The sequence below is a fragment of the Hippichthys cyanospilos genome, chromosome 2 (genome assembly GCF_059441005.1).
Source record: "Hippichthys cyanospilos isolate Australia breed blue-spotted pipefish chromosome 2, RoL_Hcya_1.0, whole genome shotgun sequence".
In the NCBI taxonomy this organism is placed as follows: domain Eukaryota; kingdom Metazoa; phylum Chordata; class Actinopteri; order Syngnathiformes; family Syngnathidae; genus Hippichthys; species Hippichthys cyanospilos.
Genome location: NC_142370.1, coordinates 16438946 through 16453525, shown reverse-complemented (window position 1 = coordinate 16453525; position 14580 = coordinate 16438946). Strand labels below are relative to the sequence as shown.

General features: G+C 40.0%; 1 long non-coding RNA gene across 1 annotated transcript in view; it reads right to left on the bottom strand.

Annotated features, from left to right (window-relative positions):
* Positions 1–11927, bottom strand: part of LOC148427584 (uncharacterized) — a 33218-nt gene extending 21291 nt beyond the window's left edge. The window contains exon 1 of the long non-coding RNA XR_015864712.1: positions 11878–11927. This is a non-coding gene — a long non-coding RNA (uncharacterized LOC148427584). The remainder of the gene's footprint in view (positions 1–11877) is intronic.
* Between the last annotated feature and the right edge of the window lie 2653 nt (positions 11928–14580).

The following is a 14580-nucleotide window of genomic DNA, read 5'->3' as shown; positions in this document are numbered from 1 at the left end:
GGACTGTCAACACTGAGGTGAAACCTTTGGCCAACAATTCAAGAAGACTTATTCGGTGCAAACACAAAACTGTTCATTATCCAAAAAACACCTTTTAAAAAAAACCTTCAAACTTTTAAACTCTCTTTTATACCTTGTACGGTACTTAAAAAAGTGGGAAAGCAGTACATTTGTGCAATCACACTGTTTAATTTGTTTACTTTTTCTCTCATAAAGACATGTGTTTCAATTATGTAGTAGTCATATAAACATTGTAGTTTTTTAAATGTTTAATTTTTCTGTGTGATTAATGAGATGCACAATAGGCCACTTGACTGCCCAGTCACCACTGCAAGTACACGACCAGTCGTTACATGGAACTGCCAAACTCAAGTTATGTATGCTTTTTCAGCCAAATGAGAGATGTTTCTGGCACACAAAAACAATAGGAGTTGCTATGGAAACAGAACGTGTCTCTGTATATGTGTGCGTATGGATGCGTGTGTGTCACTGTACAAGATCTGTCGTTCAAGCAACGGGGCTGCGACACTCATGGCTTGTTAAAAGTTAGCTCTACTTGGGATCTTGAGCCCCTGTCTTCCACCTTCCAGTCAAATGCACATGATGTTGAGTCAGAGGAAAGCTGCCAAAAGACAAACAAACACAATGACAATTTAAAAAAAAAAAGGCTATTTGAATTCTGCTGCGCGGGCTGGTAGAAAATCTGTTGGGCTAAAATTAGAAATGGTCAAGAAAAATGTAATGCTGTACAAGAACAGGTAATTGTGTTCGTAAGTGGATAAAGTTAACGTAGGATTAGAAGTACCGATTCAACCCGGAAGTCATCTATTAATGGCAGAGTCTGAAATGTGCTTGAATACCAAAGGATTTCTTCTTCAATTTTACAAAATATGTCTTATGAAAAAGAATGATAACGTAATAACAGCATTTGTACACACAAAGCAGTTTCACTCTTCAGTTAACTTGCACAGTGCTTGCACTGAAAAAGAAACAAAAATCATTCAACACGTTTACTAATAGAAAGTGTTCCCTTTGCTAACGGGCATATTGTGACACTAAATGGAAAAGAAAGTCTTCAATGTTTTCAAATGTAGGGAGTAAAAAGTCAGCAGTTAAAGAAACACTCAAGTTTAGAGACCAGACAATTCTACCTAGCACAGGAACAAACTATCTATTGCATACATGAGTTCTTCCCACGGTTGAGCATTAGGGAAGAGACAATAAAGCCTTACATTTTTCTGACAAGAGTATCTACCTGCTCGTTTTTCTACCTTCATTCTTGCCTCATCTTGACATGATGCGGGCTGACCCTGAAACTAATTAATGCTGGTATTAGCATCTTGTTTCCGCCACCACGTCTCACCTTGGTGACGTATACGGTTTTAACACGCTTGCTGAAAACCCTCCAGATGAAATGTTCTTTGTTGTAGAGCTGAGATTTGCTCAATACTCAATCAAGCTCAATCTGAATGGGCAAAATAATAATGATAAAAAAAGCTTTTTAGGCTTGGTCCTCAGAATGCACTCTCCAAGCCATTGTGTGAAGCTGTTCCTATTTGTTTAGATTTCCCAACAACCTTTCCAATGCCAAACCGCCCATGTCATCGTGCAAATTTTGCTTCAACATTTCATTTGATCGCTTTTCACTGAGATGTTATGTAGCTGCTATAACTGAATCTACTTACTTAGGAAAGCTACCACTTGTTGCCCGTCATGATGTATAGTGGAATAAGACCCACTAAAAATGTTCATAGTCTAAACTGTAAATATACCACAAACTAATCACAACCCATTTTAAAATAATTGTCAACTCATCTTATGCCATTACTCTTCATAAACGGTTTACTGTTCAGTCGATTTAAAACAATTAAGTAAAGTGGTACAGAAATGGATAAATGAACTGGTCCGTTGAAAGAAAATGCTCAGCAATAGGTGAGACTGCAAGCCATCATTTGTCAACTTCAGCTATTTATAGCTACTCAGCAAATCGACAACCTGTGGCTGCTTTTTGTTTTACTCTCTGTTACCCCATAACAACTCAGGCTAAACACACAATACAGAGATAGGGCCTGGTTTACCGAGATGACAAATGGTGGATTAATTGGGTGTTCACTCACTCTAACAGATGGCATGAGCTGTTGAAAACAGGTGTTAACAAGATTTGAGCTCCTGAGATAATCCTAATGTGTTTTCACACTGATTTTTTTTTTTTTTTTAAGTACAAGATGAATTTTGAAGTGATGGAACTGAAACCTCGATTCTGAATCCTGAAATCTTTTTGACTATATGGTACACCATATAATCAATAACAGCCAAAGGTTTGGCGAAGCCAGCAACGGCATGTTAGAAGTGACCACCCAACAGAACATTGCATTTAAATGACAGCATGCCTTCGAGACAGGACTGGCCCAGACACTTGTCGCAGTATGTTTAAATGATCTGGATAAGAATCAAAGTTGCTCAAATTAATAAAATGTTGAACAAACAATTTTGTATCTGCATTATGTGTTTTGTTCTTCTTTTCCTCGTGTACCATCCAGTTTTAAGTGAGCCTCAAAACGTTTTGTCCTCTTTTGAAAGTTGAAAATATTGCAAAAATATAGTGAAAAAACGATCATCGTGAAAACATAGCTAAGGCGCGGCCTTTTGTACAGTGATTTTCTTTTTTTTCTTTCCCAATACGGTGCTTGCGGTACAAGTATCAAGTCTATATTACAGATCTGAGGTTTGATTTTCTGCCGGAATCTTGTTTCTATTTATAATCACGGGCGTGAATATTTGTTTGTCTAAATGTGCCAACCTTTCTCCGTCACAAAATGTCGTCTTACATGCTCATTACCCAAAGGAAAATTTAAAAACATTTCTTGGGTTATTACTCACTGAGCTGAAGTCTTGCAAGATTTGCTCAAGTGATGCCGTACACGCCAATGACTTAAGTGGGATATTTTCCCCAAAATGTATCTCCCTGCAGATTTTCGACTAATTGCGTCCTCACTTATTGGCCCAGAACATCTAGCTCCTGCATGTGTCATCGCATGACACTCATAGGGGGGTTGTGAATTGGCTGTAAATACTCATGCGCTTTTCTAGAGTGTTAAGTGAAGCCGTGCTGCTTTATCCAAACAAAGACTGACCCAAAGACCCTCAAAAGTCGGAGCATATTAGCATGATCAACCTCAGTTTACCCGAGAGAAGCTCGCATGTCCTTGGAGGGGTTGCATTTCAGCCGAGCCGCAACTCGAAACACAGTCCTTGCCAGGCTGAGCCATGAAATCTGCTGCCTGTGAAACCTTCCCTCATGAAAAATTAATTGTGGAATTGAGTGGGTAGCATCCAGCTGAGAAATATCGCGCGGCGTATAAGGTTAGATTTAGAAAAACAAAGAATGTATGCAGCTTAATTCAGATCCATAAGGTTGTGTTTTCTCTTCTGACAGATTCATTTTCAGTATTTGAATTTACAAGGCACGCTCTTAAGTTAGGAGCACCGAGAAATAAGAAACACAATGCTTTCCATGTGTTAAGAATACTCTTGTTTCCCTCTACACCTTTGAAATAAATAGGGAAACTGGGCTGAAAAAGCAAAAAGAGGCATTAGGATTTGGGCGAAAATGCCTTTACTCCATCTGCCTATGTATCTACAATCACTCATTTTATTGGTTTGATCTGCTGGGATGCAAGGTCAGAGATTTGTCTCCTCTATTTTCTCCGTTTGTATTTTTGTCAGCTCTTTGAGAGTGGGTAACTAATGATGTCGACAGATCGACAAGCCAGAGCTTGGAGCCACAAAAAAGATAGGATTCATCCCCATTATTAGGCCAAGTCATTTCCCTCCATGCTCATTCAAATTCTATATTAAATCCAACCTATTTTCATCATGCCGTTTCTTCCACGAGTGCCATTCTGCACTGTGCCCTGTTTTGCTCTACAGCCAAGGATTGACTTGCTGCTCACACAAAAGATGGCACGCCGCATAGTGCGGGGAGGGACATGAATATTGCATGACAATATATGTTCAAGTAAAAGCTGCGTAGGGCGTGAGCCGGCTCTGCGCAAAGTATGCACACGTTCGTAGAGGATGGGTGGCCCCAAACTCAAAACGTCTCATTACTACAAGGCAAGTCATGGAGTTATGCCCAAGTTGTAGGTGAAATTGTAAGTAGAACTTTTCTACCATAGCACACTCTCTCAAATACAGGCTGGACATGTCTGGTTCTGATGAAGTTGTTATCAGAGGTTGCTAAGTTTACAATTTCACAGCGCTACCAAAACAATTTCCTCAATGACTCTCTTTCGTCAACAACTAACATGACAAAGAAAATTACTACAAGGCAAGTCATGGCGTTATGCCCAAGTTGTAGGTGAAATTGTAAGTAGAACTTTTCTACCATAGCACACTCTCTCAAATACAGGCTGGACATGTCTGGATCTGATGAAGTTGTTATCAGAGGTTGCTAAGTTTACAATTTCACAGCGCTACCAAAACAATTTCCTCAATGACTCTCTTTCGTCAACAACTAACATGACAAAGAAAATGGACTCATGCAGTTACAAATCAGTTTTTGTCAAGTCCTGCCCTTGCAGTGTAATGATTTTGTCAGGTTCATCTGTCAAGACATTTGTCAGAAACTGCACACAAAAAAGGAGAAAAGGCAATCTTTTTCCAGCTCATGCATGAGGGGAGCGAAGAGGAAGTGGCCAAGGCCAATTCTATTGCGTTCTGCCAGCCTCTCTGAACCCCCTCTCTTTTATTTGACACAGAGGTCCCTAACTACATGATGGTTCCAGCCCTAAAAGGGGCAAAAGTGCATCAGGGGAAAGACTATGGCTGGAACCTAGTGTAGTTGTCCTTCTAAGTGTGAGCATGTGGGTGAAAAACAAATTCATGTATGATCAAATATGCGTAGCGAGACACTCTGCAAAATATTTTATCCGTACGTTGTTTTGAAAATCACAGCTGCAGGAGCGCCCCAGCAGTCAGGCTTGAGCGGCCTTCCTCCTGCTTGAGACAAAACAATAACAAGACAGTTTTCCTCTACAAGCAATGCACTCATTCTCACAGGGTACCTTTTCTTCTTTGCACACATTTATATTTTGTAGAACTTGTATAATCACTATGTCTACAATTATTCTAACACAATTTTAGGAACCAAAACTTCCAAAGGCCAAAAAGACGGACATTAGTAAAGGAAGTCAAGAAAAGTGCTGTTTTTGCCTGTGTTTTTCTGGAAACTGATCACGTGAGATAAACTTTGAATGGACAATCCAGAGTACGAGCAATAACGTTAGCGCCATTGCTAGTAGCAACGTGCATGGGAGAGATCACGGCTACTCTGGCAATATTACTCAGAGAAATTTTCCAGTATTAAAAAATAAAAGGAACAACTAATTGTTCAAACAAACTAAAAATCTCCCGCCCCATACGCTTCAAAGAGTGCAGATGTGTGTTTTGTACACACCACAGAGAAGACATGTCCTTGACACAGTTATTTTCATAAACAGTTGCTTCCCTCAATTGAAATAACTGTGTTTCAAATCACTATCCAAACGCACAAAAAGCTCTCTCTCAGTTGGGCATTTTAAAAAGAGCAAAGAAACCAGGCTAATTGCTGTGCACCTTGCTTGTTACCAAAGCTCGAGGGCGCAGTTGAAAATTCAGAATACGGTGTCTCCAGGGCAAAGGTAGGCTCACCACAGGAGATGCGGCAAGATGAGATATGCTTCACAGCAGGCGTTTCTTCCAAATCCATGAATGTGTATCTAAATTAGATAGGCAGGTGTATATCTTGTATGCATCGGCAGGACCATTCTCACCACTGCAGAGAGAAATCACGCTTTCGTTCTCAATCTCCTCTTTGTGTGCTGTGGCATGGAGGGATCATTTTTCAGTCTTGAATCATGTGTACGGTATACTGTATATGAGGGCTGTGCATTTGCAACACTGAGGCTGAGCAGCAGCAGCAATACTGTTGCAATCCTAAAATTCATACAAAAGACATACACAATGCTGAGAGATTTGCCTTGATATTGACATATGAATAATAAATATGTACCGGTAGTCATTGTTTTGCAAGTGGCCAGATAGAAAACAATTGTTATCTGTTACATGCTGTCTGTAAATGTTTTATTGTAGAAAAAGAATAGACAAATTGTGTCATCCTCAATGAGACTTTTGCACCATAGTGAGACTGCGGCCCACCGATAAGGAAACTGTTCAATCTGTTACAAGTTTGAAGGGTGCCTTCTTCACATTGCCCGTCTCGCCTCCTTTGGCATCTGTTCAATGTAATTTAGATAAGGGCTGTTCAGAATCATTCGTTGTTTTGTTCTTAACCATTCTGGGGCTGTCTTTCGTTTTGTGCAGTGGCGGAACTATGACCTGCAAGTTAGATTTACATTTCTGCCACTCGGCAGCATATTTCACTCCAAATTAGCTTACAGTAATCGTCTGAAGAATTCACTGTACACTGATCGGATTATTAGAGCCACCGTACCAGGTACGAAACAAGCAAACGTTCTCTTTTTTATGCTTTTCTGAGTCTGTAAACATGAAGCTGATGGGACTTGTCAAAAAAGATCCAGTTTTGTCAACAATTTGTGAATTGTAAATATATAGACAACTACATTTTTTGGGTATGTTTTTCGGGGGGGGGGGGGGGGGGGGGCATTGTCAATAATACATTACATAAATACATACATACATGTTGCCCTAATATTATGAGAAACAAGTTTGATCCATTGCACTATGATACAATGTTTGTAATAATAAAAACTAATAATAATTCATAAGTATTATGGGTAATAATAATTATCTATAAAATATATCATTTCTTCCTGTCACCCAATTTTGGTATCCCCTGGTTGTCAGATTGTAGAAGTTCTTCAATATCATTTACACAAGAATGGCAAAAAAAAGGCGTTTTACATATGTAGCTTTTTTAAAGATATACCTGTAGCACATTGATGGCATCAGCATCCCCACCGACATCTCTAATGCATGGAGTTATTCAATATTTGATGTTAGGGAACTGGATAAGTCCAACTATGGAACCAAAAGCAAACTTTACAAAAGGTAAATCCGAAAAAGGAATCTGGTACCTACTCAAGTTCAAACTATTAAAGAACAGAAATTTAGAGAAGTACATATTTATGAGAACGTCAGACCAAAATGTAAGTACAAGTGAAAAACGCTGTGGCGATGGTGGGAAAGCAATGCAATAATAATTGCGTCTTCCTTACGCTTCTGATGCTTTAATAACCCAGCTGTGATAGCAGGTGATGCGGGCGGCTGCGCCCACCAACGCTCATCAAGGAAAACCAAAACAAAGTAGCTCAACAAATTGGCAGATACGATACCAGTTACCTGTATGTTTGACAACTCCCTCCAATTCATTTTTTTTCCATTACTGTATTTGAAAATTTTTGAATGGAAGTTAACACGTCATTGACTTCATAAAGAAATATTAACTTCTTTGGTAACCATTTTTTTCAATCCGAATAGTTTATTTTGTAATTATTGACACGCTATATTAGCTTTGCACATCTTGGCATAAGCCTTGATGACCTGGAATTAATTTCAATTCACAGCTGTGCATTTGGCTTGCATTTATAGTTTAATGGATTGAATGGTTCAGCCTCTGGATGAGAGCATTTGAATTTAAATGTGTTTCCAAAGTTTTGACTTGTACTGTAAATTGGTACGTATCAATATGAAACGTTTGACAACTTTTCAAATTTTACCTCAAGCAAGTATGAGATATGTTATATTTCTGCTATTTGGTTTTGTTACTTTTCCTCAAAAGCCAGACATATTGCTGTTCTGATCAGATAGAGACACTGATTCAAATATTTTCTAACACTGTTTTGGTTCCATTGTCCTTCCGAGTAATGTACTGATGTCCGGCCATGTGGAGAAAGAATTGCTGACTTTTCAGGACTCACATTGACACAAGCTACCAGCTCCTTTTGACACTCAAAATTACAGCTCAACATAGCCCAAGAAAGCAGGTGGTATTATAAGGAAAGCTGCATTAGGTTTGACTTCTCAACTTCGGATTTAATGGGAATACAGTAATTCACATTGCGGATATAGTATATCCCACAATGTCTGCATCTCAGAGATTGGATTACAAACAATAACAACAAACTGCTTCACACTGGTTGATTTCTTTTCCCCTCGCCAGCCAAAACACCAATTAACGGTTCAAACGGACATGTTTGGATTTGTTCGATTGACAATGCAGTAGCGTGGACATAAATGGCACGTCGATGTAAGTAGTCAATATGATATTTGTCTCGCGCTGTGCCGAGACAATTTGCCAAAGATTTTTATCACAATTACGACCATAAGGGTTTTTTTCAAATACAGCAGATGAGTCAAGGGCGTTTAAAAGAAGCTATGTGTTCATTGCATTTGTCTTGGATAACAAATTTGCACTGAAAACCTCGAGAGGCATCTTAGCTCAGTCATGTTTCCCTGAGCTTGAACATATTCTTTAATTATGTGCTGTCCCCTTTGGCAGACGCAAACCATTTGTGAGCAATGGAGCTGTGACATTTCAAAATGAGGGAAGGCAGGACAAGTAAGACGTACAGTGGGATTAACCCCTTATGATTCTAACTTGCATGGGCTGGTAAACTGTGCTTAAATAGGAAATAGTGCACTTAATTTTCAACACATGTCTGTTTTTTTTTTTCTTTTGGTTACCTTGTTTCATCATTTTGGTGAATTACAAATGTCACATCAGATGTGGTGTTAAATATTGTCACCATGCTAGGGTGAAAGCTTCATTTACATGTGCTTAAAGGCACTCAGAGTAACTGTAAAATGTCACAAATTCTTGGTAACATTAAGAATGTGCCTTCAAATGTGCACTACTACTATTTGTGTCAGAGCTTTGAAAGTGAGACAAAGATGCTTTTCCTTCAGCCTAATGACAAAATATCTTCTAAGAGCCCTTTCAATGAAGATAATATCTCTACACGAATAAAGGGGCAATTTATCAGGCCATCCTGAAAGCATATCAAAAGACAACACCCGAGCACCGCTTTCCCCCTCAGCGGAGGCATAAATAGCAGCCGAGGTCGCTGATTGATAATTATCCTTATCTCCAAATGTCTCCTGTTACGGGCAAACAAATAAGGCTAGCTGCGCATTGGCAGGCAGAGGTCATCGGGAGGACTTCTACATTTCACATGGCACCCGCTGAAAGATAGAGGTGCCACAGAGTCAGCGTCTCCGACCCCTAGGTGAGATCTGAACGGGATGATAAAGGCAACTGACGGAGAGAAAATTGGCAGATAATTACAAAGGCTAGAGGGGCGCATTTTGTCCCTCCGTGTCTCTTTCTCTTTGTCATATAACACACATTTATCACCCCCACCAGCAACACAGGAATAATGCAACAACGTAGTCAAGTCAGCGGGGTGTGCAAGCTCCACTGAAATGACCTCTGGGCCCCGTCGCATTGAACAATTTCTATGTTGGTTTATAGAACAGACATTTCTTACACTTATAAGACCCCTGGAAAACCCAAATTTCGAAAAACACACAAAACATTTTTTTCAACCATTCAGATGTTGTTGTAGGAGGCCATTGGAGAAGAAAATGAAGTGTTTTCATTTTTTTTTTTTTTGTAAGTTTTTACAGAAGTGTTGTAATGTTATACAGTACACATTGTCACACATTATCATACAGACAATTTAGACGTCATAGACAATATAGACATCAAAGTCCAGCATCATAGTTTCCAGAGTTTGTCCATCTTTTCAGTGTCTGACACTGTTAAATTGTTCACAAAATGTAAGCTTGTCAACAGAGATTGGAATCTGTTGCGTGGCATCACATCAGCAACAGGGCGGATACGTATATTGTTCTCCCAATACATACGGGTTCCCGCCATTTGTACCAAGCCCATCCTAAGGTACATCCCCAACATTTTCTGTATTTCCTTGGTATTAGTGTTGACAGATCTTCCAGTGTTTTGAACGCTGTACTCGTTTGTATTTGTTGCCAGAGCTCCAATCATTTCTTCTGACACAAACTTTTCAAAGTACTGTAGTGGTGTGTGGAGGACAGGTGCATTGTCTGTGATGGCCGGACCAGAGAAATCAGTATTGGGACTGATAAAATCCTTTTTTTTCCAGCAATATCTGTCACGGGAAATGATGGGTTTGTGTGCCTGCGGCTCAATGTCCACGATGGCGGGGCAATCAGCTGGTCTGGTATTTTCTTTGTCCACACAGGCATCATCACCTGACTCCTCATCACTTATCATACTTATCATATGATAAGTGCCCTGAGGTACCCTAGTGTCTCATTTCACCGGTCACACAATGGCCAATTTGTGAACTGATTATAATTTGAACAAGAATTGCAGGATTGCATGTAGCCTCCAACGACACCTTGCATTCCTGATCGTTAGCAGCTGTTCCAAATTCACAGACAGACAACCCTACTTATCCTATGAAGTGCTTACACATTGCCCTAAGGTAACCTAGTGACTCATTTCACTGGTCACACAATGGCCAATTTGTGAACTGATTATAATTTGAACAGGAATTGCAGGATTGCATGTAGCCTCCAACGACACCTTGCATTCCTGATTGTTAGCAGTTGTTCCAAAAGAACGCATGACCCTCCAAGCATCTCCCACAACTTGTGGCCGTGAACTGGTCACAGCTACTGTGACCATTGCTAGGAAGATTTCCTTATCAACAGCCAAGACAAGGGACATGCACAAACAGAATTTCTTTTTTAGAAAGTCTTTCTTTCTGTGACAATGGGAAAACACAGAAGAAAAAAAAAACAGGAGTGTTGAAGGTAGTTAAGAAACCACACGTTGCTGAGCTAGTGGAGATCTTTACTCTTCGCATGCCATCACAAAACTGATACAACAAAGTCCAAAACAGCAAAGACAAAGCCAACAGGTTCAAAGCGTCAAAGGATCATAGAAACATGCCTACTGGGTGAGAGACATGGTCCTAGTGTCCGCCCTAGAAATGTGGCGAGGCGAAGAAACCACACGTTGCTGAGCTAGTGGAGATCTTTACTCTTCGCATGCCATCACAAAACTGATACAACAAAGTCCAAAACAGCAAAGACAAAGCCAACAGGTTCAAAGCATCAAAGGATCATGGCAACATGCCTACTGGGTGAGAGACATGGTCCTAGTGTCCGCCCTAGAAATGTGGCGAGGCGAAGAAACCACACGTTGCTGAGCTAGTGGAGATCTTTACTCTTCGCATGCCATCACAAAACTGATACAACAAAGTCCAAAACAGCAAAGACAAAGCCAACAGGTTCAAAGCATCAAAGGATCATAGAAACATGCCTACTGGGTGAGAGACATGGTCCTAGTGTCCGCCCTAGAAATGTGGCGAGGCGAAGAAACCACACGTTGCTGAGCTAGTGGAGATCTTTACTCTTCGCATGCCATCACAAAACTGATACAACAAAGTCCAAAACAGCAAAGACAAAGCCAACAGGTTCAAAGCATCAAAGGATCATAGCAACATGCCCACTGGGTGAGAGACATGGTCCTAGTGTCCACCCCATTAAAAATCATTAAAAGTAAATGAAAAAGATCAGATATGGCACTATATTTTTGAAAATTAGATTCTCTTTCATAATATATGTAATGCAATGTTACGCTAAGGGATAAATGTAGTTGTGTGTTTAAAGTTATATTGGGAAAATTTTTGTTGAAGTTCCCCTCAAAACAGGGGTGTTTTGGCTACCACATTCACCCAATGTTGGAACACTCACAAAACAAGCTCTAAATAAACTGCAAGGCACATTTTCCATAATAGCTACATATCTACATGTTCTAGACACTGTAATAAACACAAAAAAATATTTTTAAAGCATTTTACTTACTTCTATGGGATAAATCCTGTCAAGGCAATTGTAGGGATGATGCTCGATCGGAAATCTGGAGGTTGTGTGACTTCTTGACCTCGGGGCATGCCTTATATACAAAAGTGTGAGCCAATAGCATTGTGGGATCGAACAATAGGACCCAATGAGCATGTTAATGTAGTTGAACCCAAACATATCTATATAAGTAGGTTTTTTGTGGACAACAAAAATTATGTGTATTTCTGCAACTGTGGGTGTGTAAGGGATTTATAAGACCATCAACCAATGTTGCGTTTATGTTGTAGCTCCCCTAAAGGAACCCCTCAAAGAACTGGTAATCATCAAAATCGTCCTTTGCTTTCTCTGTTTGTTAATGCACAAGTGGAATGACAATATAGCCACCTGGCAAGATTCTACACCCACCACACTTGGGAGTTGGCATTGGTTTTAGGTTTGAAAGCATTTATGTTGGCATCTCCCAACCATAGCTCTTGTCACACAAAAAGTAATAGTCAAAAGATAAAAGAAATAAAAGTCAAAAACAATTTATGATTGACTTAAACTGACCATCTTGCAATCGCTGTCTGTGTGAAATGATGCTAACAAACGAACATGCCCCTTTGCATTTGATTATCTGATTATCCCACTCTGAGGTTGAGAGATTCAGTGTTTCGCTCCAAATCACCACAACAGTAGCCAGGATGTAGGCCAGCACTTCTCCAACTCAAAACTCGGGCACTGCGGCTTCGTCCCACACTCCAAAAACATGCATGGCAAGTGTATTGTCCTTAGGTGTGATTGAATGGTTGTTCGTCCCTATGTGCCCAGTGATTTGCTGCCAACCAGTTCAGGGTGTCCCCGTCCACTGCCCGTAGACATCTGGAATAGGCACCAGCAAGCCAGAGAACCCAGTGAGGATAAGCGGTTATCGAAAGTGGACGGACGGATGGAAGGATGGATGGGTGGAAGTACTCAACCATACTCCATAAATTGCTGTATTATAAGAGTTGAGACTGAAAGTGCTATCTCTACTTCATTTACTAGCAGAGGTAGGCAGTTTTGCGTTATTGATGAAAACATGCATTTTCGTCAGACATGTCAACAGGTCTCAAGTTTCATTTCTTAGCAGCTGGAAGGTTCAAATTGTAATCAAAGTGTATGTAAAATAGGGATTAGTTAAAGATGCATACCTTTGAAAGAAATGATCAAAGATTTCAACTTGGCAACATTCGCATTGCTGTTACTTTGTCAATTTTTGCACTAACTCAATGTATTATCATTATTATTTATTATTATTATTATTATTATTATTTAACGCTACCTCATGGTTTTCACGCTGAGCGTCTCACCCTTACTCCTGTCGCACCTGGGGCCCTGGTGTCACATACACCGCCCAGGACCGGAATGTGACTCAGGGTGCCAGACTGGTGAATATCCTGTGGGGTTTTCCGTTATGCCTTTCTGGGTGTTCGGGGGGGAGCTGTGTGGCGGACACTAGGACCATGTCTCTCACCCAGTAGGCATGTCGCTATGATCCTTTGATGCTTTGAACCTGTTGGCTTTGTCTTTGCTGTTTTGGACTTTGTTGTATCAGTTTTGCGATGGCATGCGAAGAGTAAAGATCTCCACTAGCACAGCAACGTGTGGTTTCTTCGCTTCGCCACAATACTGTAAATCAATATCTGAATTTTTGTTTGCTGAGACGTAAACTTGATTTTGTGAAAATGTATCACATTTATTTATTTAGTTATTTATTCATCTCATATTCTCATCTCACGACATTCATAGATGCGCAGACGGTACAAAATTATATTATTGTATATTTTAAATATTATTTTGTTTCATTTCATCTGTGAAATGTGTGTTGTATTATATTACATATTAAATAAATGTATCTATTATATATCTTACTTGTTGGATTTTCAATTTTTATTTACTGAGTTAGCCCAGCGATAAGTTGTCGTACTGGCTGGGATTTGTTTACTTTGCTGAACCTTTTCTGGGATTTGTTATCCGCATGTTGGATATTAATTGGGACGTGCTTATCTCAGTGACCATCACATGCTCCATCCCCTCAGGTGTGCTGGAGGAGGATCTGCACTCGAGCTCGTAATATTGCAACTAAACGTAGTTATGGAAAAGAACACCGTGTGTGTGTGCGTGTCTTGCTACCAACTCTGCGGTAAAGCACACACTGTCAATATCCCATCAGATGTGGTTTTGTTTTAATCCTCAACTTTGTTTTGAATTTGTGCTTCTCACTGAATCAACTTGACAGAAGTACGCTGGATACAAATCAAGTCAGTCGTGTTTAGTCTCCCCAACGTTGTTTCTCTCTTCACCACAATAGGCGTCATGCAAGTGACATGAAACCCTATACTGGATAAGATTGGTATTTAAAGCTTAAACTTGACTGTTAGCAGGGGAGAACAGACTATCTTCCAGGCTCATCACACTGCTGCAGATGCCCAGTGGTACGTTGACACATAGTATAGCAAAAAACAATGTGAACTGGAATAATGGGAGAGTACATTGGTCAAGTCAAACATTTATAGCAACAGCATGTGCTTGTTGCCAGGCAGAGTTCACAGGCTTCAATCCTCATCAGCCTGGAGAAAAACCTTGCCAGTTAGGACCAGACTATGATACGGTAAATTGGCATTATTATGATTCTTTTCATGCACAATTATTTGTTGGGTAATGTCCCCTATGCAGAATTCT